The sequence below is a fragment of the Schistocerca gregaria genome, chromosome 4, assembly GCF_023897955.1.
Source record: "Schistocerca gregaria isolate iqSchGreg1 chromosome 4, iqSchGreg1.2, whole genome shotgun sequence".
NCBI classification, from domain to species: domain Eukaryota; kingdom Metazoa; phylum Arthropoda; class Insecta; order Orthoptera; family Acrididae; genus Schistocerca; species Schistocerca gregaria.
This window is the reverse complement of record NC_064923.1, coordinates 640,531,469-640,558,430: the sequence shown is the minus strand read 5'-3', so window position 1 is coordinate 640,558,430 and position 26,962 is coordinate 640,531,469. Positions and strand designations below refer to the sequence as shown.

Below are 26,962 nucleotides of genomic sequence, written 5' to 3'. Positions count from 1 at the left end.
AAGCATGAATGTGCATCGTTTTCATTTCAGTTCTTCCTCTGACGGGGATAGGCAACCAGCTAGCTTGTTGATGTACAGGATATCTAATAATAAATCAATATCTACGTATGCAGCTCTAAAATCGGCGGTATATTTTCAACATGCAGTCGATATTTTATAAACCGCCATATCGATAATTTCTCGTCGATATATTGACACATCGTTACTTTTTGTGATACTTCAAGAGACGATAATGCTTTCTTTTTAAATATCAATATATCGGATACCGTATATTTTTAAAAATATCAGCAGTCCTACTCCAATCTCAATGATGCAAAGATCTGCATATTGCACGATTCGATCAGCTGGTGAAATGGCGACCCACAATGAAACACCTATCACGTTCTGTGAAACGCTTTTTCACATAAGTTCGCTGCATCTCCGTGTCCTTCATAGTGACCATTCAACATCTGAAACAGTTCACACACCCTTCTTTTCACAGAAGTTTTGGTAACAACACTAAACCCAAACAACACCAATGAACTCTGATGACTGTTCTACCTGTCAAAGAGAATTACCGAGCGAGGTGGCGCAGTGGTTAGCACACTGGACTCGCATTCGGGAGCACGACGGTTCAATTCCGTCTCCAGCCATCCTGATTTAGGTTTTCCGTGATATCCCTAAATCGTTTCAGGCAAATGCCGGGATGGTTCCTTTGAAAGGGCACGGCCGATTTCCTTCCCAATCCTACCCTAACCCGAGCTTGCGCTCCGTCTCTAATGACCTCGTTGTCGACGGGACGTTAAACACTAACCACCACCACCATCACAGAGAATTGCCACTCTACTCAGTTACATACTTGTTGGTCATGTCTACCTCTACGAAGTTACACCTACATACTATCATGTCTGTTGGATGCTTCCCTCTTCTTTCATCAGGCATTGTATAACTGGCATCAGCTCATCTTTACAATTTCGTTGCGAGAGAGATCCTCTCCTATCTTTAACGCAGCTGGTTTTAAACATCTTCAGCACCAGTAAGCGGCACGTTGTAATGGTGGACATACTTACAAAACATATCAGGACAAAATTATTTCTGGAACTACCTTTATTTCCAAAAGACATCTAAGTTATTTATGGTCTGTTTTTCTAAAAATTGCCTTGTCATTTACAGCAGATATAAACGACGTCATCCTCGATGCCACCGACAAAGAAATGATTACACGTTGAAAGTAAACGATTATTAATATAGGTTCAGTATTTATTGTTACTTGTTAATGGCACCGTATACAGTGGTGTTCATGCAATAATCATCGAGACAGTTTCGGTCCCAAACACGAGACTTCCCTACTGCTGATGCAGTAGGGCCTACGTACACTAGTTAACCCGCTTATTGATATGGAATGTCTGTCCTCTAATTCAGTTTCACTGAATGTGCAAATTCTGAAAACTGCTTGTCAATTGTGGCGAACATGTATTCCGCCAACTGGACAATAGTCATCGTAAAATGAAAACATGAAACTGTGCTGAAGTAGATGTGTAGAGGCGTCGTCACGTCTAACGAAATAAGACATTTCTGCTGAGCAGTGTCGTAACGGATAATAAGCCAATCGTTATTTGTCGTACTCCAAAAAAAAAAAAAGTGTATTAAATGTTATGGGAGTTAACTGCTAAGGTCATCAGTCCCTAAGCTTACACACTACTTAACCTAAATTATCCTAAGGAGAAACACACACAACCATGCCAGAGGGAGGACTCGAACCTCCGCCGGGAATAGTTGCACAGTCCATGACGGCAGCCGCTGAGAGCGCTCGGCTAATCCCGCGCAGCTATTTGTCATACTGGCCGCGGGTTAGAGTAAGCAACTAAACGCTAAAATGCCACGAAACAGAATCAATATAAACGTAGATTTAATCCTACACCAAACTAATATCAGAGCATTTCCGATACACAAAGAAAATTTTCGTGAACAGTGATGTTCGACATAACTCAAGAAATCTGTAACGAGTCAGTCTATTTAAACAACGGTGCTAAGCAGGGTCAGTGCAAAGCCCTTGCCTTACTTCCTATCTAAATAACAACAAAGAGGAATGCAGCACGAAATGTTAATAGAGATTTTACAAAATTTTATTGCTAAATCTCTTAAAAAATTTAATCTGATACACCTCTTCAGCAGTAATCTGTTTACAAGACAAGGGAGCTTTGGTAGATCTTCAGCATGTTAACTCATATTATTATATTCCTGCATGCCTTAGTTGTCTAAACTTTTCGTAGCGATAATTTACGTACACTTACTATTTTACTAGACCTTCTTAAGCTGAGTTTTACTTATGTCGTAAATAAACATTACTTTTTAATACTACATGACGGGTCTAGACAAATGCAGCAATAATTAGATAATATGTGCAGGACACTTTGTTGGACAATGCCACTCCAAAATCACTGCGTCAGTGCAATGTCAAAACTAGACTGGATGAAGGGAGTTCTCTTGTATCATCTCCCTTAGTAATCGGTTTATACTGCTTGCGATATAAAATATGACCGTGGATCGCTTGAATGCGTAATGGATTTTTGCTAAATGGATAAGGCTATCTTTCCTGAAGAAATAATACAGGTAAGAAGAAGGAAAGTGTACAACAGACCCTTCTAATGCAAAAGTCTACTTAAATAAAAAGTAATTAAGCCGAACAGAGTTATAATTTAGAAAAATGAAAGTTATTTTGTGCATTCACTCACGAAAAACACTGGACAGAAAAGGGGTGTCACTGATCAAGAATACCAAATTTACACTAATGAACGAAATGGATATAATTAATGGTCGCCAGCCCACTAGGGTAATTTACATCCAAAATCCTGTACAAGATGACGAGAAAGAAAAACATGTATTATTAAACACTAACTGAAGGTTGTCACATTCTTTGATGCTAATTTTAAGTGAGTATGTAATGATAAAGAAAACTGAGGAGCCCCTCTTATGTCTGTCATAAAATTTTGAAAAAGCAATCGAGTAATGATAAAAAATATGCAATTAAACTTTATGTTTGTATTGAACTTCGTTAGGTGAACTATGACTTTCAGTGATCTCAACGAAACGTCATCAAAGAAATTTAGAAAACAAACAGGCACTTTTACTTTGCAGTTACTTATTTTGCAAACTGGATTTCAAATTATCGTCTGAACAACTGAGCCTTTTTTACTGACTTGAACAGAAATAAATAATAGAATACGTACCAAACCAAACAAACAGTCATATGCTCCTACTATACGTGAAATAAATAAAATTTCCACACTCTTAATTTTTGCATTTCTTTAGATTAGAATTTTTTCCAGTGACTGATTCTCAAACTTGAAAAATGAAATTGCTTTACTTCACTCATATACTGAAGCCTCTGTTGTACAACAGTTACTTGAAAGTAGACTGAGGCTAAAATTCTTAAAAGTGAAAATATTCATTAATAAACTGGCTGTAACTATTCTGTTTGTTTCTTATGACACTCGGTTTGCATATAAGGAATAAAAGGAACAAGGACCCTGCTTGGTAACAATCAGGGCACAATCGCGCTGAGTTTAACTCATTATTATTTAAATAAATTTTATCTATCAATTCTCATTCACTTCTGCTGCTGGGTTAGCCGTTAATACAATGGACAGTCTTACTTCACTGCTGTGCATACGACGGAACTCGGAGCCGACGACGAATCTGTGTTGCTGGAACTGCTGCTGTTGTTGAAGGCGGCAGCATCTTGTGGAGCACGGCTAATTACAGGAACGGGTAATCGTAATGAATGCAGCCTCTTCCACCCGTCCACTGTCTTTACTCCTGCTACTAGACATCTGGCCGGCGCTTGTACATGACGGAGCCCAAATGGTAGAGTCTACTGCGGCAGCGTTAACACCACATTTCCGCACGCTACAAGCGCTGGAACACGTCTCGATCTCTCCACGCGCTCCGCCCAACACCTCCCTACCCAATGATTTTACAACACACAAGCACTGCTATTATCGTTGCTAGTCGATGCAAATAACAATTGCTCTGGCTTTTTACCAGTGTTCATAAGTTTCACAGAAAGACACAGATAAATACACTACTGGACACTAAAATTGCTACACCACGAAGATGACGTGCTACCGACGAGAAATTTAACCGACAAGAAGAAGATGCTCTGATATGCAAATGATTAACTTCTCAGAGTATTCACACAAGGCTGGCGCCGGTAGCAACAGCTACAACGTGCTGACATGAGGAAAGTTTCCAACCGATTTCTCACACACAAACAGCAGTTGACCGGCGTTGCTTGGTGAAACGTTGTTGTGATGCCTCGTGTAAGGAGGAGAAATGCGTACCATCCCGTTTCCGACTCTGATAAAGGTCGGATTATAGCCCATCGCGATTGTGGTTTATCGTATCGCGACATTGCTGCTCGCGTTGGTTGAGATCCAATGACTGTTACCAGAATATGGAATCGGTTTGTTCACGAGGGTAATACGGAACGCCGTGCTGGATCCCAACGGCCTGGTATCACTAGCAGTCGAGGTGACAGGCACCTTATCCGCATGACTGTAACGGATCGTGCAGCCACCGACCCCTGAGTTAACAGATGGGGACGTTTGCAAGACGACAACCATCAGCAGGAACAGTTCGACGACGTTTGCAGGAGCATGGACTATTAGCTTGGAGACCATGGCTGCGGTTACCCTTGACGCTGCATCACATACAGGTGCGCCTGCGATGGTGTACTCAACGAAGAAACCAGGGTGCCCGAACGGCAAAACGTCATTTTCTCGGATGAATCCAGGTTCTGTTTACAGCATCATGATGGTCGCATCCATGTTCGGCGTCATTGCGGTGAACACACACTGGAAGCGTGTATTCGTCATCGTCATACTGGCGTATCACCCGGCGTGATGGTATGGGGTGCCATTGGTTACACTTATCGGTCACCTCTTGTTCGCACTGGCGGCACTTTGAACAGTGGAAGTTACATTTCAGATGTGTTACTACCCGTGGCTCTACCCTTCATTCGATTCCTGCGAAACCCTACATTTCAGTAGGATAATGCACGACCGAATGTTGCAGGTCCTGTACGGGCCTTCCAAGATAAAGAAAATGTTCGACTGCTGCCCTGGCTAGCACATTCTCCAGATCTCTCACCAATAGAAAACGTCTGGTCAATGGTGGCCGAGCAACTGGCTCGTCACAATATGCCAGTCACTACTCTTGATGAACTGTGGTATCGTATGAAGCTGCATGGGCAGCTGTACCTGTACACGCCATCTAAGCTCTGTTTGACTCAATGACCAGGCGTATAAAGGTCGTTATTACGGCCAGAGGTGGTTGTTCTGGGTACTGATTTCTCAGGATCTATGCACCCAAATTGCGTGAAAATGTAATCGCATGTCAGTTCTAGTATAATATATTTGTCCAATGAGTACATGTTTATCATCTGCATTTCTTCTTGGTGTGGCAGTTTTAGTGGCCAGTAGTGTACAATGAGGTGTCAACAGACTTCTACATACATTTACACACACAGTGAAGCAATGTCCTTACTTATTAAAAGAAAGCATCTAAGTCACAAATATTTACATACAATTCATAAAAAAAGTTATATGTTGGTAGCAGGTGCCATGGATCCTGCATTTTAGGTGTTACACTGCCACGTCCATCTGGGGAAAATTGTGTGCCATATAATATGGATCGCAGTGCACACAAGTCTCCCACTTGACAGTGATGATCATCTTCCACGAAAGAGTGACTGGAATACAATTATTCACAATGACGTTCGCAGTAGTGCAACCCGTGTGTGCAAGCACACATTCTCCACATTAAAAAATGTCTTCCAAAGAGGTAATAAGAGCCAGAAAAATATCCCAGTTCAGACTGAGGATCAAAAACGAGACGATTGAACTCGTACTCCGGTAATTACAATTCACCTACTGACCTACACACTTACCATATTTTCTTTGTGCCTTTCTGGCACGTTTTTACATCGGTAGTTGCCGCTCGTTATCAGCCTCTCTGGCCACAATAGCTTCTAGAGCGGTTTGTCGCCTGCAGAGGGCAGGTATGTGGGCCGGGCACTTATGCGTTGTAGCGGTCTGGAGGTGCTCTGGAAGTGACGGGTGGTTCAACGGTGTGTTTGACCGCGGCTCCCGTAAACGCAGTGACGTCGTGGCCGACAACATCCGTGGCCCGCAGCTAAAAGTTGCGTTTTTGCTCACAGAGCGTCGGTGGGATTGAGTGTCGGCTGGGGCCGTGAGGATTGCTCGTCGACAAAGCTACCTCTGCGCGATGCACGGAACCAGACTAGTTCTCGTTGTTTGAAGCCTGTGTCCTCTGTGGTGCTGAGTTGCTGTCTGCCAACTTCAAGAACTGGGTGCAGGGGCGTCTGATGAATAGTATCCGTTGGTCCCTGATTCCTTGCGAACTCGTCAAAAGACTTACTTGATAGCAACCCTTGGTCGAGAATTTCGCAACATACGATCCAATCCACAATAAATTATGGTGAGCATCCGATTACTGTCTGAATGAATATATTGTGTTGCACAGTGGTTACTTTAACTCGCCATTCTGGTTTCCATCGAAACGTGTAAATATTTTCATTCCCGAGTGCCGTAAATTATCACACTCAAGTTACGTTCCTATGAAGTATGGGACAAACCTAGTGGTGCTCAAGCTGTTTGACTAAGCAAAATTAAAATTTCTTATTTGTTTTGAAATTTAGTGCTTAATACGTAGCGTTCGCCTTTTTCAATTGTATTTCCAGTGTCTATCTGTGTTGTAGATGCAAATTGTTAATTAGTGGTTCATACACTGATCAGCCAGAAAATTATGAGCACCGACATACTGTCGATATGAACCCCTCCAGGCGATAGCGGCGTCGCCTGGCGAGGTTTGATCGATAGTCAGGCACACGCACGGTGCATGTAATATCAATGAGCATGCTGTCCATGTGCAGAATGGGAAAGGCGCGCAATTAATCTGAGTTTTACCGAGGGCAGATTTTAAAGGACCAGAGGCTCGGAACGAGCATTTCAGAAGCTTCACAAATTGTCTAGGGTTCGAGGAGTGCTGTGGTGAGCGTCTTCAACACACGGCGAAACTATGGTGAAACAATGTCCAGACATCGTGGGTTTGGGCAGCCATCCCTCACTACAGATGTCGAATTTTGTAGGCTGGGCAGACTTTTAAAACAGGGCAGAAACTGTGGCGGAACTAACATCGGACTTTAATCCTGCGCAGAGTACACGTGTGTCAACCACGATTGAAATTGGCACGTGACCATCGGCACTGGTCGTTGGCGCAGTGGCAGAGCTTTGCTTGGTCTGATGAATCCCCATACCTTCGCCATCATGATGATGGAAGGTCGCGAGTCCGTCGTCTTCCGGGGCAACAGCTCCTTCACACCCGTACCATGAGAAGGTGATAAGCTGGCAGCAACCACATTGTGTACTGTGGAACATGCAAGTGGGCATCCATGTTCCTAGAGAAACTCGTGCAAGGCACAACGACGTCCAAATATTTCTTGCAGACCACGTTCACCCCTTCATGATCACCACGTTTCTAGACGGCAATGACATCTTTCCACAAGACAATGCGCCATGTTACACGGCCAGGAATGTGATGGAATATTTCGAGGAACACGGTGGCGGTTTACAATTTTTGTACCGGCCCCACAACCCGCCATATCGGTACCCGATACAACACATTTTGGATGTGTGAGAACGTGGCGTCAGAGCTTATCGCTCCCCTCCCAGGAACTTACGGGAATTACGTAACTTGTGTGTGCAGATGTGGTACCCACTCACTCCAGCAATCTACCAAGGCCTCATTGTTACGATGACTCGTCGCCACTGTTATCCGACACAAAGGGGGACATAATGGCTGTTAGGTAGGTGGTCATACTGTTCTGGCTGACCAACATATGTTACAGGACAGCTAGATATATCTGTTGTCAGTATTGTGGGTCCAGCTAAAGAGGTCTAGGTAGAATGAGTGCCTCTACTGAGAGTGTCTATCTCCCTAAAAGCGTTCACCATCAGCACTTTAAATGAGAAATTGCTTGGCGCTACAACTCCCACTCGTATCATACCTGGAATTTAGCATTGTTAGGTTACTCTGCTTGTTTGGCACCATTAGTCTTCCAGTTATCCGCACACAATCATATGATAGTGGATGGCTCATGTCAATGATGTGTTAGCTGTTTACAACATGTTTTTGAAACTTGTAATGTGGAAAAACCAGAATAATTTTATAGACTTGTGATCAGATTAGACCTCTGTGCTAGGCGTCTATCAAACTTCCTTTAGCCGAACGTCGTTCTCAAAATAAATAAATAAATACATATCATTCAGTCATCTCTGAGAGTTATGCAATACCGACGAACAGTTGTGTGTTTGGAAATTAATTCACTTGATTTTGGAGAGTACCTGCTCAGACTGTCCTGAGTTTTAAGAAATTGGTTTGTATTTTTATTCATTGCATTAATAAATTTGTAGCTTAATATCCTTCCACTAAACTCAAACTATCTACCGCAATCTAGTCTTGTTAGTCGACTTTTGTCTCAAGAGAAGATCTTACTTCATTTAAAATCTGGGTCGGCAAAGACGCTATTTCATATCTCAAAGTACGTTAAGTAATATCAAACAAAAAAAGTATATTTTGTCACATTCTGGTCCTAAAGCTTCATTCTCTCACTTCCTTCTAGCTCAATGAACTAATTAGTTTTTTATGAATTTAATTAACTCACAAAAATCTGCTTAAAATAAACACTACCAGAATTACAGAATATTTAATTAAATATGCCTCGAAAGTTGATGTCGAAGGACAGGTAGTTAAAAAGGCCCGCAATCAGCTTCATTAATTAAAATATCAGGATTTCCTTAATAATGTTTGTCTTGGACTTTTATATGCTTGCAGTTATCCAGGAAATAATTAAATAATTATTATTATAATTTTTTACACTGCCATGGCGTGCTCTCCATTACCAGTGTAAAAGAGAATGTAGACATTCGATATGAAACCTTGGACCTCGGTATATGCAACAGTTGATAAAATTACCACCAAAATTACCACGCAATTGTGCATGCTGGTGAGGCATTATTAATGTTTCGTTTGGAGTTATATTTGTTTCTATAACTTATACTCTTGCAATCTGACTTTACATATTTAAAGTCCAACTCAACTAAATCCATGACGATAGATGTTAGGCAGGTATGGCCTCGTGCAAATAATTGGGAAAAATTCAAATCTCTTCCCTAATCTACCATACCACCTTTGTTTTTATTTCCAGCTGATGCATAACATCTTGACCCTCTAGCGTCTGCCCCCTCGTACCCTGTCCCGCCTATCGCCCCACATCCTATCCTCCTCCACCTACCTCCTCACAAGTCCCTGTGGCACCTGCATCTACACCTGCATCATGCTCCGCAACTCAACTAACAGTGTGTAGCGTAGGGTGCATCTGGTACCACTAACGTAGGGTGCTTCTGGCACCACTAACGAATCTCATCGTCCCTGTTGCACTCGTGAGTTGTACTTGGAAAGAATAATTGTCGGTGGCACTCTCGTCGTTGTTTTTCGTGAGCTTTACGTGGGAGGAAGTAATAAGTTTTCCAGTTCTTACCAGAAAGTTCCCTTTCAAAATTTCAGTAGTTGTAATGCACAACGCCTCTCTTGTAACGTCTGCCACTGTAACGCTCTCGCGCCGACTAGACTACCCCGTGATGGAAAGCGCTACTCGTCGCAGGATGTTCTCTATCTCTTTTGTCCATCCTACCTGGAAAGGGTCAAAGATTAATGAACAATACTCAAGAATCCTTATAAATCAATTCCTTTGTGGATCAGTTACATTTCCTTAAGATTCATCCTATGAATCTCAATCTGGCATCTGCTTTTAACACAACTAACCAACTAAGATAACATAAGAAACCGTTGTGAACAACGACCGTGGACTGTTACAAGGAGGGATACCTACATAGCAACAGTCGCAGTCCCATCGGCTTTTTACAATTCTAGCACATCCAGAGTTCATTCACAAATGCAAACTTCTGTGCAAGAATGGAAAAAATACGGAATCAGAACTATTTTTGTTAGAACAAGTTACAAAACTCTACCTTTCCAATAGCAATGACCCACTCAAGTCAACATACTATTTGAGTGATCTACAATCCGACAAACTTGAAGTACATGTCACCATATGGCTTTACTGGTATACAGGCAGAAGGAAACTTAGGCTGCTGTTTACAAGGAGTACATCAGCCTCAATTTGCAACTTGTAATCAGCAAGCATATTCCATGTCACTTTTAAATACATCAAGAAATCCAGACTTACAGTACCAAAACATGAACAGACACTTACAATGTGTCGGTTCATATATTAGTGACACATTGTAAGTCGTAATTATTGATGTATTTGAAAGTGACATGCAAATATGCCGCGCGTGATTAGCCGAACGGTCTAGGGCGCTGCAGTCATGGAATGTGCAGCTGTTCCCGGCGCCTCCCTCAGGCATGGGTGTGTGTTTGTCCTTATGATAATTTAGGTTAAGTAGTGTGTAAGCTTAGGGACTGATGACCTTAGCAGTTAAGTCCGATAAGATTTCACACATATTTGAACTTTTTTTTTTGCAAATATACTTGATGACTTTGAAACTTCCTGGCAGATTAAAACTGTGTGCCCGATCGATACTCGAACTCGGGACCTTTGCCTTTCGCGGGCAAGTGCTCTACCAACTGAGCTACCGAAACACGACTCACGTCCGGTCCTCACAGCTTTACTTCTGCCAGTATCCGTCTCCTACGTTCCAAACTTTACAGAAGCTCTTCTGCGAAACTTGCAGAACTAGCACTCCTGAAAGAAAGGATACTGTGGAGACATGGCTTAGCCACAGCCTGGGGGATGTTTCCAGAATGAGATTTTCACTCTGCAGCGGAGTGTGCGCTGATATGAAACTTCCTGGCAGATTAAAACTGTGTGTCCGACCGAGACTCAAACTCGGGACCTTTGCCTTTCGCGGGCAAGTGCACGACTCACGTCCGGTCCTCACTGCTTTACTTTCTTTCAGGAGTGCTAGTTCTGCAAGGTTCGCAGAAGAGCTTCTGTAAAGTTTGGAAGGTAGGAGACGGATACTGGCAGAAGTAAAGCTGTGAGGACCGGACGTGAGTCGTGTTTCGGTAGCTCAGTTGGTAGAGCACTTGCCCGCGGAAGGCAAAGGTCCCGAGTTCGAGTCTCGGTCGGGCACACAGTTTCAATCTGCCACGAAGTTTCATATCAACGCACACTCCGCTGGAGAGTGAAAATCTCATTCTGGATACTTGATGACTTTATTTATAGAAAACGACTTTTAAAAGACTATATCGGAATAAAACTGGCAAAGTTATTTTTCTGTTATAGAGGTCGTTACTTATATTACAAAATTAAGGCTACTGTACTTGTTAGAAAAACAACCTCTGCTTGTTTCTACCTAAACACCAGTAAACTCGTACGGTAAATTGTAGTGAAATTTTTTGGATTGTAACGCACTCAAATTTTATGTTGACTAGAATGAATAACTGCTGATGAATAACGTAGTATTTTACCTAATGTTTCATCTAAATTAATTGTGATTCTGCAATTTACTTGTATTTTAGCACTGAGGATAGCTATTTATAGTTAAAATTTCGATAGTCAATATTAATAAAACTGCTATGTGTTTGCTCTGTTCCTTTCCATCCTTTCCTACTGTTTGTTTCATGTGGTCATTCCACTTAAGGGCGCTCTCGGTAATTATTCCTAGACATGTTGCGGCAGATAATGTTTCCTGCAATTTTTCGTCAGTAGTGCAGTTGTGGAATAGTGGATTTCTTTTGCTTTGCATGCACAACATGTTACATTGATTTACGTTCAGATTCAACTACCGAAGTCTTGCACCAGTCATCAGTCCTCTGCAGTTCATTCTGAAAATCAGTACTGTCTTCTAGCGTTGCGACTTTCTCATGGACAACCGCACCATGCGAACAGTTTTCTAGATCTTACGATGTTTTCTACTAGATCATTTATATACTTTGTAAACAGAGACGGACTTATCACACTAAATTTGGGTACCTGAAATTACGTTTACATCTGTGGCGTTTGAGGATTTCCCGGCGCTGCATCTGCTTGATAGGTGCCCGGGAATTACGCTGGATAATACTGTAAAAACAGCGCAATATTTCAGCGAGGCAACTGCCCGCCATTTTCAGGTGCTACTGTCGCGTCGCTGCGAAGCTCGCCAATTTATAAGTTGGCTATCTAGAACAGCGCAGGTGCCAGCGGGGGCATCAAAGAACAATCGTAGACCGTGTTGAATACCAGAGCCCTCTGCTGGAGAAACGGGTCGCGGTTGGCGGAAGCGCGCCGCGGCGAGGGAAAATGCGGACGGCAGCGACGGACCCCGTTCGCGCGCGCGAGATGTTGGTCACGATTTAAGCATCTGCGCTTAGTTTTCCCATCTGCTTTGGTGCAGTTGCTGATCTGCGGCTGACGATTAATTAGTGCCGCCAAGGGTGGCTCCCAGGCTTTGCTCAGGTGAAACCCCGTGTCTCTTTATTAGGTCACTGCTTATACGTATTTCGACCGCCTCTTTGATGATGGATGGTTCAAATGGCTCTGAGCACTATGGGACTCAACTGCTGTGGTCATTAGTCCCCTAGAACTTAGAACTACTTAAACCTAACTAACCTAAGGACATCACACACATCCATGCCCGAGGCAGGATTCGAACCTGCGACCGTAGCAGTCGCACGGTTCCGGACTGTGCGCCTAGAACCGCGAGACTACCGCGGCCGGCTTTGATGATGGAGTCCCAGTATGTGCAAGCATACGGCACCGAGCTAAGCGCCTTTGTCTACAACGGTCTGGAGGTCATGGAGGAACAGACAGAGCTGAGTGTCGCAAGATCTTTGTTTGGTGAATCCAGATTGATTTTTACAGTGGAGAATTTCCTTCACCTTAAAAAACGTCATCATTCTTCAGCATATAACATATTCCATAACTCTGAAACAGACTGACGTCGATGATATGGGCCGATAATTATGTGCATGTGTTCCTTCTTGATAATGGGAATGAGCTGCGCTTTTTTGCAGTTGCTAGATTCCTTTAGTTGCTCCAGCGAGCTACAATAAAATGTTGCTAGAAGGGGAGCAAGTCCTCTTGTATATTATTGCGGTTGTTCCTCTATTGCGTGATCGTTTATCTCAGTACCTGCCATTTCGATGTTCTAACGATGATTGAAGAGAGGGACCGGTTTAGGATTTTCGGCGATATTATATTTTTTTAAAAATCGAATTCATTATTTCGACCTACTCTGTGTTATCTTCCTACCTACATGCATATTTAAATTGGATGATAGTTTGACATCAGCTGGTATAATTTTTCTTAGAAATGAAACTCCTCCAACTGTACTTAAGATTTAATATTAATTTGGCTACTATTTGCGTCAACGCCATCTTCAGCCGGTACACATTTGATGGTATCAATTGTGTTTGGCTGAGTACTAGAAGTCCGCGGTGACTCTGTTGTGTTAACTTTTGGTGCCAGAATAGTCGCTTGGTGAATGATTAAGGGGTTCCGAACCGATTACTAATTTTACGTAAGACTAAACCTCTTAGAATATTTACTCAAAACATTTGACAAAACTTTACCTTGAAGGCCACTAAACTCCTCTCTCACTCTTCTCTTTAGGCTCATTTTTTCATTCAGCTTTCGTTTGTCAGCGAGGTTTTCCCTTTCTTAAAACTGCAATAAAGCCCTGATTTTTTTTTTTTTATCATTCTGACTGGTTTGATGCGGCCCGCCATGATTTGCTCTCCTGTGCTAACCTCTTCATCTCAAAGTAGCACTTGCAACCTACATCCTCAATTATTTGATGGACGTATTCCAACCGTCGTCTACAGTTTTTTGCCCTTTACATCTCCCTCTAGCACCATGGAAGTCAGTCCCTCACGTCTTACCAGATTCCTGTCATTCTGTCACTTGTCCTTATCAGTGTTTTCCTAATGTTCCTTTACTCTCCGATTCTGCGCAGAGCCTCCTCATTCCTTACCTTATCAGTCCACTACATTTTCAACATTCGTCTGTAGCACTACATTTCAAATGGTTCGATTCTCTTCTGTTCCGGTTTTCCCACAGTCCATGTTTCATTACCATACAATGCTGTACTCCAGACGTACATTTTCACAAATTCATTCCTCAAATTAAGGTCGATTTTTGATATTGGTATACACCTCTTGACCTGGAATGCCCTTTTCCCCATAATCGTCTGCTTTTGATGTCCTCCTTGCTCCCTCCGTCACTAGTTATTTTACTGCCTAGGCAGCAGAATTCTTTAACTTTATCTACTTCGTGATCACCAATCATTAAGTTTCTCGCTGTTCTCATTTCTACTACTTCTCATTAACTTTGTCTTTCTTCAGTTTACTCTCAATCCAAACTCTATACTCATTAGACAGTTCATTCCACTCAGCAGATCATGTAATTCTGCTTCCCTTTCACTGAAGACAGCAATGTCCTAAGGGAATAGTATGATTGATATCCTTTCCCCTTCTATTTTAATTCCACTCCTCAACTTCTCTTTTATTTCTATCATTGCTTCTTCGATGCTCGGACTGAACAATAGGGGTAAAACGCTACAGCCTTGTCTTACACCCTTTTTAATACGAGCGCTTCGTTCTTGGTCGCCCACTCTTCCTCTTGGCTGTTATACATTTTGTATATGACCCGTCTCTCCCTATAGCTTAACCCTACTTTTATAAGAATTTCGAACATCTTGCACGATTTTATATTGTCTAACGCTTTTTCCAGGTCGACAAATCCTATGAACGTGTCTTGATTTCTCTTTACTCTTACTTCCATTATTAACCGCAACTTCAGAATTGCCTATCTCGTGCCTTTACCTTTCATAAAGCCTAACTGATCGTCATCTAGCGCATCCTCAATTTTCCTTCCCATTCTTCTGTATATTATTCTTGTAAGCAACTTGGATCCATGAGCTGTTAAACTTATTGTGCCATAATTCTTGCACTTGTCAGCTCTTCCCGTCTTAGGAATTATGAGGATGATGCCCTTCGAAAGTCAGAAGGTATGTCGACAGACTCATAAATTCTACAAAGCAACGTAAATAGTCGCTTTGTTGTCACTTTCCCCAATGATTTTAGAAATCCTGACAGAATGTTGTTCATCCCTTCAGCCTTATTTTATCTTAAGTCCTCCAAAGCTCTTTTAAATTCTGATTCTAACTCTGGATCTCTTATCTCTTCTAAATCGACGCCTGTTTCTTCTTCTATCACATCAGACAAATCTCCCCCCCCCCCCTTCCCCTCCCCACCCTCATAGAGGCTTTCAATACATTCTTTCCACCTATCCGCTCTCTCCTCTGCAGTTAACAGGGGAATTCCCGTTGCACTCTTAATGTTTCCACCTTTGCTTTTAATGACACCGAAGGTTGTTTTGACTTCCCTGTATGCTGAGTCTGTCCTTCCGACAAGTTTTAAAGTTGTATCTGAGTTTATTGAACTTCTGAATTTTTTAACCACTGCACTGAAAAGCATACTGATCTGTCATTCAAGGAACTGAAGCTACGATTTACATCAGCAATTCTGACATTGACTACAGCTTCGGTCAACAGGGCGTACCTGTGAATTCTTCATGATTGCGTGTATATGTTTCCTACCCAAGTCTATTTGTAGAGTTTATGTCAGCGTCTGGTACATAGCTGTGCCCTTCAATATTCGTGACAATACAAAATACAATCAAAACGACTAAGTTGCAGAATTGACTAAGTATCACACGAGTTACATTTCCCTCGAGTATAAAATCTGTTCCGTTGTCTGCCTAAACGGTAAATCTATCACCTTCCTGCAGAACTTTGACTAATACTCAAGACGATACTCGAAAAACTTTAAAATTCCAGATTGGTTTGAAACAATCAAACATCGGTCAATAATCGTGCTTCTATCGCGACGTCTACAAGAGAGCGAATTAGTATTTCATTGTAGTCGCAGCGAATTTACAGCTCTATGCAGCTATAACTCACTTCTTGGATAAATGTTATCTCTGATAACTTTATCTCGTCTGAGTTTTAACCTTCGTATGGCATATGTTTTGAATTCTTTAAGTAGAGTTTCATGATTCGTAGATTAAGTGATCATCTGATAGTCTCTCATTTAGTTTTTTCCGTGGAATAGAGGTTGTTAGTTCCCTAGTATTTCTGTTGGTCAAACTTTCGATAGCGTTAATATTTTGTTGCCAGTAGCTACCGCCAAGGTCGGGATAACTAATTATTATTTTTTTGCCGTCAAAAGGGATTTCATTAGGGACTCTATATTTGGGGGTGCTATAACCGCCATCAGGTCTTGTAATGCGTACTTCCTCACAGTCTATTTTGCCACAAATTTTTGTTAATAATTTGAAGTGTGAAGTTTTCACTTCCAATTCTGTTTTTAGATTTTAACTTTTGTTGTACCAGTTTTATGTTGTTGAAATATTAATCTTATATGAAGGTGGTGACAATGAGATTATAATCTTAGGTATGCTATCATTCGGGTTACTGTACAACTGGTGTAGAATTTGTCCATAAATTATTTAGACATCATGATTATTGGGCAATGGATAAACCTGGTTTTCGAAGTTCTTCATATACCAACGTACACCGATCTCACCATTAACTGTGACTCATTAATTCCTATGACCTACAGAAGGGCATATTTTCCTGTTATGATACACAGACTGATGAAGGTACACTATGTGATCAAAAGTATACGCACACCCTTAAAAAAAATACGTTTCTCATATTATGTGCATGGTGCTGCCACCTTATTCAAGGTACTCCTTGTCAGCGACCTGTGTTCTCATTAGATATCGTGAGAGGGCAGAATGGGGCGATCCGTAGAACTCACCGACTTCGAACGTGGTCAGGTGTTTGGATGTTACTTGTGCCATACATCTCTGAGCGAGATTTCCACACTTCTCAACATCCCTAGGTCCCCTGTTTCCGATGTGATAGTGAAGTGGAAAATTAATGGGAAACTTACAGAACAAGACCTTACAGGCCGACCTCGTTTGTTGACTGATAGAGACTGCCGACAGTTGAAGAGGGTCGTAATGTGGTGTAATGCAGACATCTACTAAGACCATCATACTGGATTTCCAAAGTGAATCAGGATCCACTGCAAGTACTTTGACAGTTAGGCAGGAGATGGGAAAACTTGGACTTCATCGTGTGGCGGCTGCTCATAAGCCGCACATTACGCAGTTAAATGACAAACGACCCCTTGGTTGGTGTAAAGGGCGTAAGCATTGGACCATTGAACACTGGAAAAATGTTGTGTGAAGTAATGAATCGCGGTACACAATTTTGCGATCCGATGGCAGGGTGTGGGTATGGTGAATGCCAGATGAAAGTCATCTGCCATCGTGTGTAGTGACAACAGTAAAATTCGGAGGCTGTGGTGTTAAGGTGTGATAGTGTTTCTCATGGAGGGGTCTTGCACCCCTTGTTGTTTTGAGTGGTACTATCACAGAACAAGCCTACATTGATGTTTTAAGAACCTTCTTGCTTCCCATTGTTGAAGAGAAATTCGGGGATGGCGATTGCATCTTTAAAAACGATCGAGCACCTGTTCATAATGCACAACGTGTGGTGGTTACACGACAATAACATCCCTGTAATGGGCTGGCCTGCACAGAATCCTGACCTGAGTCTTAGAGAACACTTCTGGAATGTCTTGGAACTCCGACTTTGGGCCAGGCCTCACCAACTGACATCGATACCTCTTCTCAGTGCAGCACTCCGTGAAGAATGGGCGGCCTTTCCCCAAGAAAACTTCCAACACCTGATTGAATGCATGCCTGCGAGAGTGGAAGCTGACATGAAAGCTAAGGGTGGGCCAGCATAATATTCCATTTCAGCATTACGATGAGGGTGTCACGAACTTATAAGTCGTTTTGAGCCAGGAGTCCGGATACTTTTGATCACATAGTATATATATCAGCCAGGAAGGCTAATGGGTACAAGGCGAAGAGCATGCGTAAGTTGTTTAAATGTGGAAGTGATAAAAAATGTTGTCGCTCAGAAAGAAGAGGGTAAACATGTAGTATTTACTTAGAATGGTGCTCACTGAGGAAAGATTGCTGTCGCGTTAAAAAGAGGTAAGTCTGATGATTCCTTCAGTATGCATGGGATGAGATTCACGTATTTGAGACACGATGTAAGGCAGAAGCAACGCAATACGTTTTTTGAATCTGAAGTGTCTAAGATAGAAAGTTGGGGCAATAAGAGCTTTTGCACTAGTAAGACAAGCAGAGATTCTTCCGAATCGAAGTAGAGGGCACATCTATGATAACAATTCTACGTTGTGAGGACAACATTCGATACAGGAAAAACTTGGTATGCTTCCAATTGCAGTGGATTTAAGTGTCGTTCCTGACGACAGTATTTGAATATCCTTGAGGTATTTGAAATTTATAGACATCGAGTATGTCAACAACATTGATTACTGAAAGAACGAGAGTGGTCCTGTTGGAGGGCTTTTTTCTATATTTTTTTTCAACGAGACTTTGAGAGAGTGTACGTGACTAATAACGCCTGAGTGTCAATTTCGTGTAACTTTTGTCTAGTTCGATACGAATGCTGCTTCTTGTTGAATGTCATTTGCACACCCACGGTTGGAGACGCCTCCTTGTTTCTTTTCGTCTCACTAAGCGGCGACTGAAGTTGGTTTACTCTTTGCTGTGAGTCTGTATGCTCCTTCCCAATCAGCGCATTATTACACTGCGGGGTTAGGCCTTTTTCTAATTACCCGAATATCAGTTATCTTTAATTACATTCTATTTCGAAATTAGCTTTGGCTGCCCGTTTCTTTTGACTTTTCTTTTTGCCAATTAACATTGCAAACACCAATTTTTTCATGTGAAGTCCTAATTTTCGTCGATTTGATTCGACATTACCCGTTTTATTACTTTTTGTGACTGTGTGATTTAATGTTTGCTAATTGAAAACACCCTATAAAATTTTGACCTGTTGCAATCCTCTACAAATCGACGTTAGGCCGGTGTACTAGAAGTGGACTTGTTCATCTTGCACTGTACCTAAGTGCGCCGTCGTTGGTACTGCAATTATGATACTCTCAGTTCGTATTTTCATTTTACTTAGGCGCAATCTTATGACCATTCAGTCATCACTTCTGTTGTTAACATTAATTTATTACCTATTTTATGGATGAGGTGACATGCATGTTCTTTCATGTTGCCATGGCATTCCTTATTACGCTGGTATCTGATACTCAACTTTTCCTGCAGTTGGGTTCAGCATAGAATCATGTTAACTATGTTATTATAGCATGGCTGGAAGTTACAAAAGATGTGTGAAAAATAACAATGTACATGAAAAATTCCCAGGTATATTACTCTTTCCTACACTGTAACTGGTTGTTAAACTATTTTGTTTTTATGCCCACTTTGTAATTTCTGTGAGCCTATGTGACGTTCTTCGCTCACATCGTTATCACTTGATGATGATGATGAGTCCCATACTCCGTTTACCGAGCGTAGGGGAGCGACGCGGGAGACCCGCGCCGCCATACTAGGCAAGGTCCTAGTGGAGGTGGTTTGCCATTGCCTTCCTCCGACCGTAATGGGGATGATTGATGATGATGATGAAGACGACACAAACACCCAGTCATCACGAGGCAGGTGAAAAATCCCTGACCCCGCCGGGAATCGAACCCGGGACCCCGTGCTCGGGAAGCGAGAACGCTACCGCGAGACCACGAGCTGCGGACTTATGAACATAAATCACATTATTTCTGTACTTCATATCTTATACGTTATTATAAATTAAATCTTAAGTAACGCTTGCTCTTCGCTTAACAACTGTGGCAGCTAACATTCCACAAGACATATGTACTTTTTTATATTATTTATTTTAAATTCATGAATTACATAAATTTTTAAAAACAGTACCTCCATGACTCCTCATGCTGTACAGTTCATAATCAATGTTGAATGTAAGATCTCCTGTTGGTTACATTTTTCGATAACCAATTACGTACTGTTTTAGTTACCAAAGTAGTCTGCTGATGGCAGTTGTTTTCCTCACCGCTACTGCTCTCTGTGTTCGTTCGGTTTGACACTAGGTTTCATATATGTATGAGCATTTTTTGGTACCTAATTTGCTCACTTCTATGTAGCTGTGTGGCTCATATTTATACTTATAAGTATTGACGCAATTATTGAACAATATGCACATAATAGTTTTGTGGTATTTCATGTTGTAATTCTTCCATTTTATAATACAGCTATGTTCTGATGAAAAAGTAACGCACTGCGTCGATAAATGATTTGTATCAAGATTTTCCAAACTTATTAAGTGCAAATTCTGAATGTTTGCTACCTCTCAGGCGGAAGCATTTATTTACTTATCTATTTATCATTTTCTTCCTACACAGCCATTCAGTCATTATTAGTAAAACACCCTGTCCAGTAGTTACAATCCCTACCCACTGTCAACAGAAGCCTCAATGATGTCACCTTCACAATAAATACACTCCTGGAAATTGAAATAAGAACACCGTGAATTCTTTGTCCCAGGAAGGGGAAACTTTATTGACACATTCCTGGGGTCAGATACATCACATGATCACACTGACAGAACCACAGGCACATAGACACAGGCAACAGAGCATGCACAATGTCGGCACTAGTACAGTGTATATCCACCTTTCGCAGCAATGCAGGCTGCTATTCTCCCATGGAGACGATCGTAGAGATGCTGGATGTAGTCCTGTGGAACGGCTTGCCATGCCATTTCCACCTGGCGCCTCAGTTGGACCAGCGTTCGTGCTGGACGTGCAGACCGCGTGAGACGACGCTTCATCCAGTCCCAAACATGATCAATGGGGGACAGATCCGGATATCTTGCTGGCCAGGGTAGTTGACTTACACCTTCTAGAGCACGTTAGGTGGCACGGGATACATGCGGACGTGCATTGTCCTGTTGGATCAGCAAGTTCCCTTGCCGGTCTAGGAATGGTAGAACGATGGGTTCGATGACGGTTTGGATGTACCGTGCACTATTCAGTGTCCCCTCGACGATCACCAGAGGTGTACGGCCAGTGTAGGAGATCGCTCCTCACACCATGATGCCAGGTGTTGGCCCTGTGTGCCTCGGTCGTATGCAGCCCTGATTGTGGCGCTCACCTGCACGGCGCCAAACACGCATACTACCATCATTGGCACCAAGGCAGAAGCGACTCTCATCGCTGAAGACGACACGTCTCCATTCGTCCCTCCATTCACGCCTGTCGCGACACCACTGGAGGCGGGCTGCACGATGTTGGGGCGTGAGCGGAAGACGGCCTAACGGTGTGCGGGACCGTAGCCCAGCTTCATGGAGACGGTTGCGAATGGTCCTCGCCGATACCCCAGGAGCAACAGTGTCCCTAATTTGCTGGGAAGTGGCGGTGCGGTCCCCTACGGCACTGCGTAGGAACCTACGGTCTTGGCGTGCATCCGTGCGTCGCTGCGGTCCGGTCCCAGGTCGACGGGCACGTGCACCTCCCGCCGACCACTGGCGACAACATCGATGTACTGTGGAGACCTGACGCCCCACGTGTTGAGCAATTCGGCGGTACGTCCACCCGGCCTCCCGCATGCCCACTATACGCCCTCGCTCAAAGTCCGTCAACTGCACATACGGTTCACGTCCACGCTGTCGCGGCATGCTACCACTGTTAAAGACTGCGACGGAGCTCCGTATGCCACGGCAAACTGGCTGACACTGACGGCGGCGGTGCACAAATGCTGCGCAGCTAGCGCCATTCGACGGCCAACACCCCGGTTCCTGGTGTGTCCGCTGTGCCGTGTGTGTGATCATTGCTTGTACAGCCCTCTCGCAGTGTCCGGAGCAAGTATGGTGGGTCTGACACACCGGTGTCAATGTGTTGTTTTTTCTATTTCCAGGAGTGTAGATTGTGTCTGGCATAAGCACCACCTATCCATAATTATCATCATGAATTTTTAAATCTTAAATTGTTTTACATTATGTCTGAAAACCTACCACATCTTAAAAATTTAATGCTGTATGCTTATGAGTAATTTTGAAAATGCCTTGCTCTGAAATTTACTACAAAATTGTTAATAAATGTTCTCTGGAAACGCATTCTGACTTAAATTATAACTTATCGGATGAGACAGAACTTTTGAAAACGTAAGAAGGGACTGAAATTATGACAGTAACTGTCATCTTGAAGTAATTCCTGCTTTACATGTTCATCACGTGTACGTAAAAATGTACTTATCGTCTGTAGCCTGAAATGAATGAGAAATCTGATAATTATGTATTAACTTACGTGGTGGATTTCGGTGATAACTCTTTAACTGCACTCCTCGGATAAATGCATTAAGTAGACGTACCAACAATACTGCGAATACTGTAAGAAAAACGACAGCAAAAGCGCTGAATAATTAAATGCTGATGCCCATGAAAATAATATGCTTTTGGTGAATGTGACCCATTTCTATGAATTGAATCCGAAATAAATAAATTCAAGCAAGGGACATGAGGTTGGACACATAGACAGAAGGAAGTATGTAAGCCGGCCGGAGTGGCCTAGAGGTTCTAGGCGCTACAGTCTGGAAACGCGCGACTGCTACGGTCGCAGGTTCGAATCCTGCCTCGGGCATGGATGTGTGTGATGTCCTTAGGTTGGTTAGGTTTACGTATTTCTAAGTTCTAAAGGACTGGTGACCTCAGAAGTTAAGTCCCATAGTGCTCAGACCCTTTTGAACCATTTCTGAAGTACGTAAAATAGTCAATTCGTGAAAGGCAGAAGTACTGAGTAAGCGTTATAGTTATCCAAATGGTTAATCTATACATAATAAAATACCTCCGACAGGCGAATAAAGCAACATACCCGAACCACGATATTCAACGTCGTAAATCTTTAACGCAACGCAAGATATCTTCAAAATAGCTTTACAATGCAGACTCTTATTATGTTGTGTTTTGTGTGTGTGTGTGTGTGTGTGTGTGTGTGTGTGTGTGTGTGTGTCAGAGAGAGAGAGAGAGAGAGAGAGAGAGAGAGAGAGAGAGAGAGAGAGAGAGAGAGAGAGACATACAGACAGAGAGAGAAAGAGAGAGTGATGTAGTGAGTAACTTGTATCCATGGATTGATTTATTATAACAGTATACTGGTTTTTCGAATGCGCAAGTATAATCACGAAAAACTCTTAAGCTCATTCAGAAAATTGAACGGAAAAAGCGACATGAGAAATTAGTTTTACTTAGCATAGCTACAGCCACACACAAAATTCCAGCAAAGAAATGAAACACGAATGTTCGAAGCAAGCACCAATATCACCAAATCCTTTGAGGCAGCATGTTGAATGCACCCATGACGGTACACTTAAGACAGTTGTCTAACTTAAACCCAGGGCACGAAGAAGCAGCAGACAGCGTTCAGAAAAAAGTCAAACTGGAGTGCTAGTTGTTGTGCGATTGACTGAAATTTACAGATCAAGGGTTCGAGAGCAGACAAGAGTTGCCGCATGTTGCCGTGCATAGACACACCTCGCTGTCAGGCAAATTGGCCAGCGATTGAGACTCACTGAGGAAACAAACGACTCGCATTTGGCTCACGGATGAGCATAATATGAAACGAGGGCGCATAGGGAGCATCTCTGTTTCACGTAAAGAAATACACTGCCCACTCACATTTTTGTGACCACCTGTCAAAAGCCTGAATGACCACCTTTCGCAGCATTTGCAGAGACAGTGAGATTCTGGACGGTACCGACAGATTTCTCGATTGAGGATCCATTTCACGAACAGCCGATCGAGGTGATCCCACAGATCCCCAATTGGGTTTAAATCCGGGGAATTTAGTGGCCAGTGGAGTATGGTGAACTCATCCTTGTCCTCTTTCCACAGTGCACTGTCCTGCTGGTAGATGCCATCGTGCCGAGCAAAAGTAAACATTTGTCATGAAAACATTTCTGATGTGATAACGCTCCTCCTCCAGCCGGGACCCTTCCGACGATTGTTGCAGGGTTTTTGCTTTCAGATGTTTCACGCCATGCACATCTAAGGCCACCATCACCAGAGAGCATAAAATGTGATTCGTCTGGAGACGCCACTTGTCCACATTCCGTGGATGTACAGTTGCGACACTGGGGCGCTATTTCCGGCCTTCGTCGCCAATGAACAGAAATCAGCCTAAGTGCATGAACCAGGCGCCTACGGAGCACCATACGCAGCAATGTTTGTAGAATGATCGTTCAGGAGACACTGGCCAGTTAGGGACCCAGCAGCTGAAAATCTATTAGCATTTCCGCCGCCGTCGTTCAGCCCTGTCATCTATGGCCTGTGTTGCACAGCGGCTGCCTCGGCTCCAGTTTTGGACATAGCCATTTTGTCATGCAGGGTGTTCTTTATCCATGACAGCCCGTGATCTGTTTACAGACTCAGCCGTTTCGTTAATGCTGTTACCCTTGGCCCGAAGGCCATTGTTCACGCCACTTTGGACATCATATAAATCTCTGCGCTTCCACATTACGGCAACAACTGCACTATTTCCAACTTTCGTGCTGACCCAATTTATGTATCCTGCACTACTAATTCTGCCATCGGTCACCTGTTAATAAATAATGATCGTTTACGTTGTGTACCGTGTAAATGGCTGAATAGTTTCATCTTGACCGCTACGTGTCTTTCCCCAGTAAGAAGAACGTAAATAACAGTTACACGAAATAATAAGTAAACATAATGTGATGACTTTCAGCCGGTCAAGGAGAGACAGGCTTGGGCTACTCTCATGATCATTTCCTTATTGGAAAATACTTTCTCTCCCACTCTGCATCTTTTAACCTGCCGTCATATTGGTGGCCGCTATCGCAGACGTGACATTTTCTCCTACCTTCATTTCCTCTTGTGAATTTTCTACTTCTATGGCCAGCATGGCAATCATGTATCATCCTGTACTACTCCCCAGTTTTCACTTTAGAGCTCTCTGCATCTACAAGACGAATACATCTCCCTACACCATCAAGTCAATAATTATCAACATCTACTTTTGTTCCATCCCAACTACCAAAAATACGTTTACCGCATATTCATTATTCCCCACTGTATATCTCATCATCCCATAAAAGCCATCATCGGGATAGAAGCCACGATCTTTACAAATACGCAATTCCATTCTTCACCAGCTACTGACATTCTTGCATCTACTGACACTCCTTGCTATCCACTGACAATGCATCACCCACAAAGGTCAAAAGTTTGAAATTTTTAATTTATAAATCTGTGCTTTTTTACCGCGTTTTAAAATTTTAGCTTGCCAGCATACTACAGTGGCCGAGCAGTTCTAGGCGCTACAGTCTGAAACCGCGCGACCGCTGCGGTAGCAGATTCGAATCCTGCCTTGGGTATGGATGTGTGTGATGTCCTTAGGTTAGTTAGGTTTAAGTAGTTTTAAGTTCTAGGGGACTGATGACCTCAGAAGTTAAGTCCCATAGTGCTCTGAGTCAGCTTACTACTGCGTAGCATGAAAAACCATAAAAAGTAAGCGCATTTTTAAGCAAAGAAACAGCGAGAGAACGTAATATGCAATTACAAATGCTTTAATAGTTTCTAAGTAACATAAGTTAGCACTGACAGAATTAAGTTTGATGGTCGTGGAGATATCTTAGTTAGCACTCTGGGTGATGAGTGGGAATGCCGTGCGTGTTTCATTACCGGAGTCGCTCTGGCTGTGCGTGGGACGGCGACCGCAGCGGCGTGTCCTCGGCGGCGGCCGTTATCTGGCCGGCTGCAGACGCCAGCTGACCGCACAATTACGAAGGCGCCTATCAGTGGGCTACAGCCACCCCTGCAAACAGCCGAGGCGCCTGTGCGCCGGCCACACGCAGCGCATTTCGGGGCAGCGGGCTCGTATTGAACTCGGGCGCACTGCGTAGGCTGCCTGCTTGGTAATATCTGTCAGCAGCGAGCAGCAGATTGCGTTCGCCTGTACACTGGGCTGCGTGTAGTGTGGCCAACGTCACACACCAGCCCCCAAGCACAAGAGGACGTATGGTTTGCTAGTTCAATGTACATGTAAGTAAACGGGACTGTGTTAGAGGTAATCTACGCCATCTTGCCTTATCCTAATGTCACGAGATACAGTAGCAGGTGAGTCGTGGAACTATAAGTGTCAGCGTGAAGAAATAAACGTGCACGATTAATGGTCCTTTGGCAGGTACACTCTGCCTTCCCGGAAGGAATTGAAGTCTTCGTCCCTCTGAAGCCTAGCACAGGCTTAGAGGAAAAAGGAAAGAAAGACGTAGTCGAATAATAAAGTTTATCGTCGTGCAGTAATTTATTTTCTCAATTTGAAGTAAAATAACGATTTAAAAGCCCATCTTGTGACAATCTTAGGATTGTTTGGGTCCACACTCAGACAGGATGGGGCAAATAAAAGTGGTTCGAAGAACAGATTTCCAGAGTACAAAGTAATACACTAGAGGAGAGGAAATACAGGATTAACCTGGCTGTATCAATTGTTGAAAGTGACCAGCATTCACCTCTTGGCGCTTTTGGACGCTGGTCAGCAAGTTTCTAAGGCGGATCGAAGCTGGACTGCTGGGATTGTTACAGTCTCACTCTGACTCATCCATCCTAGAGGTCCCCAAGCAGGGAATAACTCAACAAATTACTGTTACAGTCTCATCCGAAACGTTCTGCTGCAGTTCTTGAAGACAATGAGGGGTGATGCGATACACCTTAGACATGAGGGCTCCCCACAAAAATCTAATCGCACACTGACAAATCAGGTGAGTGGGAAGCTATGGCCGCGTACAGACTGACCGCTGCTAAATCTGTCAGGCATGAAGTTTGTGTAAATGTACTCCAAGGTTCGGCCGGCTGTATGGGCAGTTACTCCTTCCTCTTGGGAGTAACTCCGTTAATGTTGCCACAAACAAGTTCAAAAT

At 43.0% G+C, this 26,962-nt stretch overlaps 1 non-coding gene across 1 annotated transcript; it reads left to right on the top strand.

Annotated features, from left to right (window-relative positions):
- The first annotated feature begins 11,145 nt into the window (after positions 1-11,145).
- Positions 11,146-11,220, top strand: Trnap-cgg (transfer RNA proline (anticodon CGG)). Its single transcript has one exon. It is a non-coding gene; the product is annotated as a tRNA-Pro (tRNA).
- Positions 11,221-26,962: the final 15,742 nt, after the last annotated feature.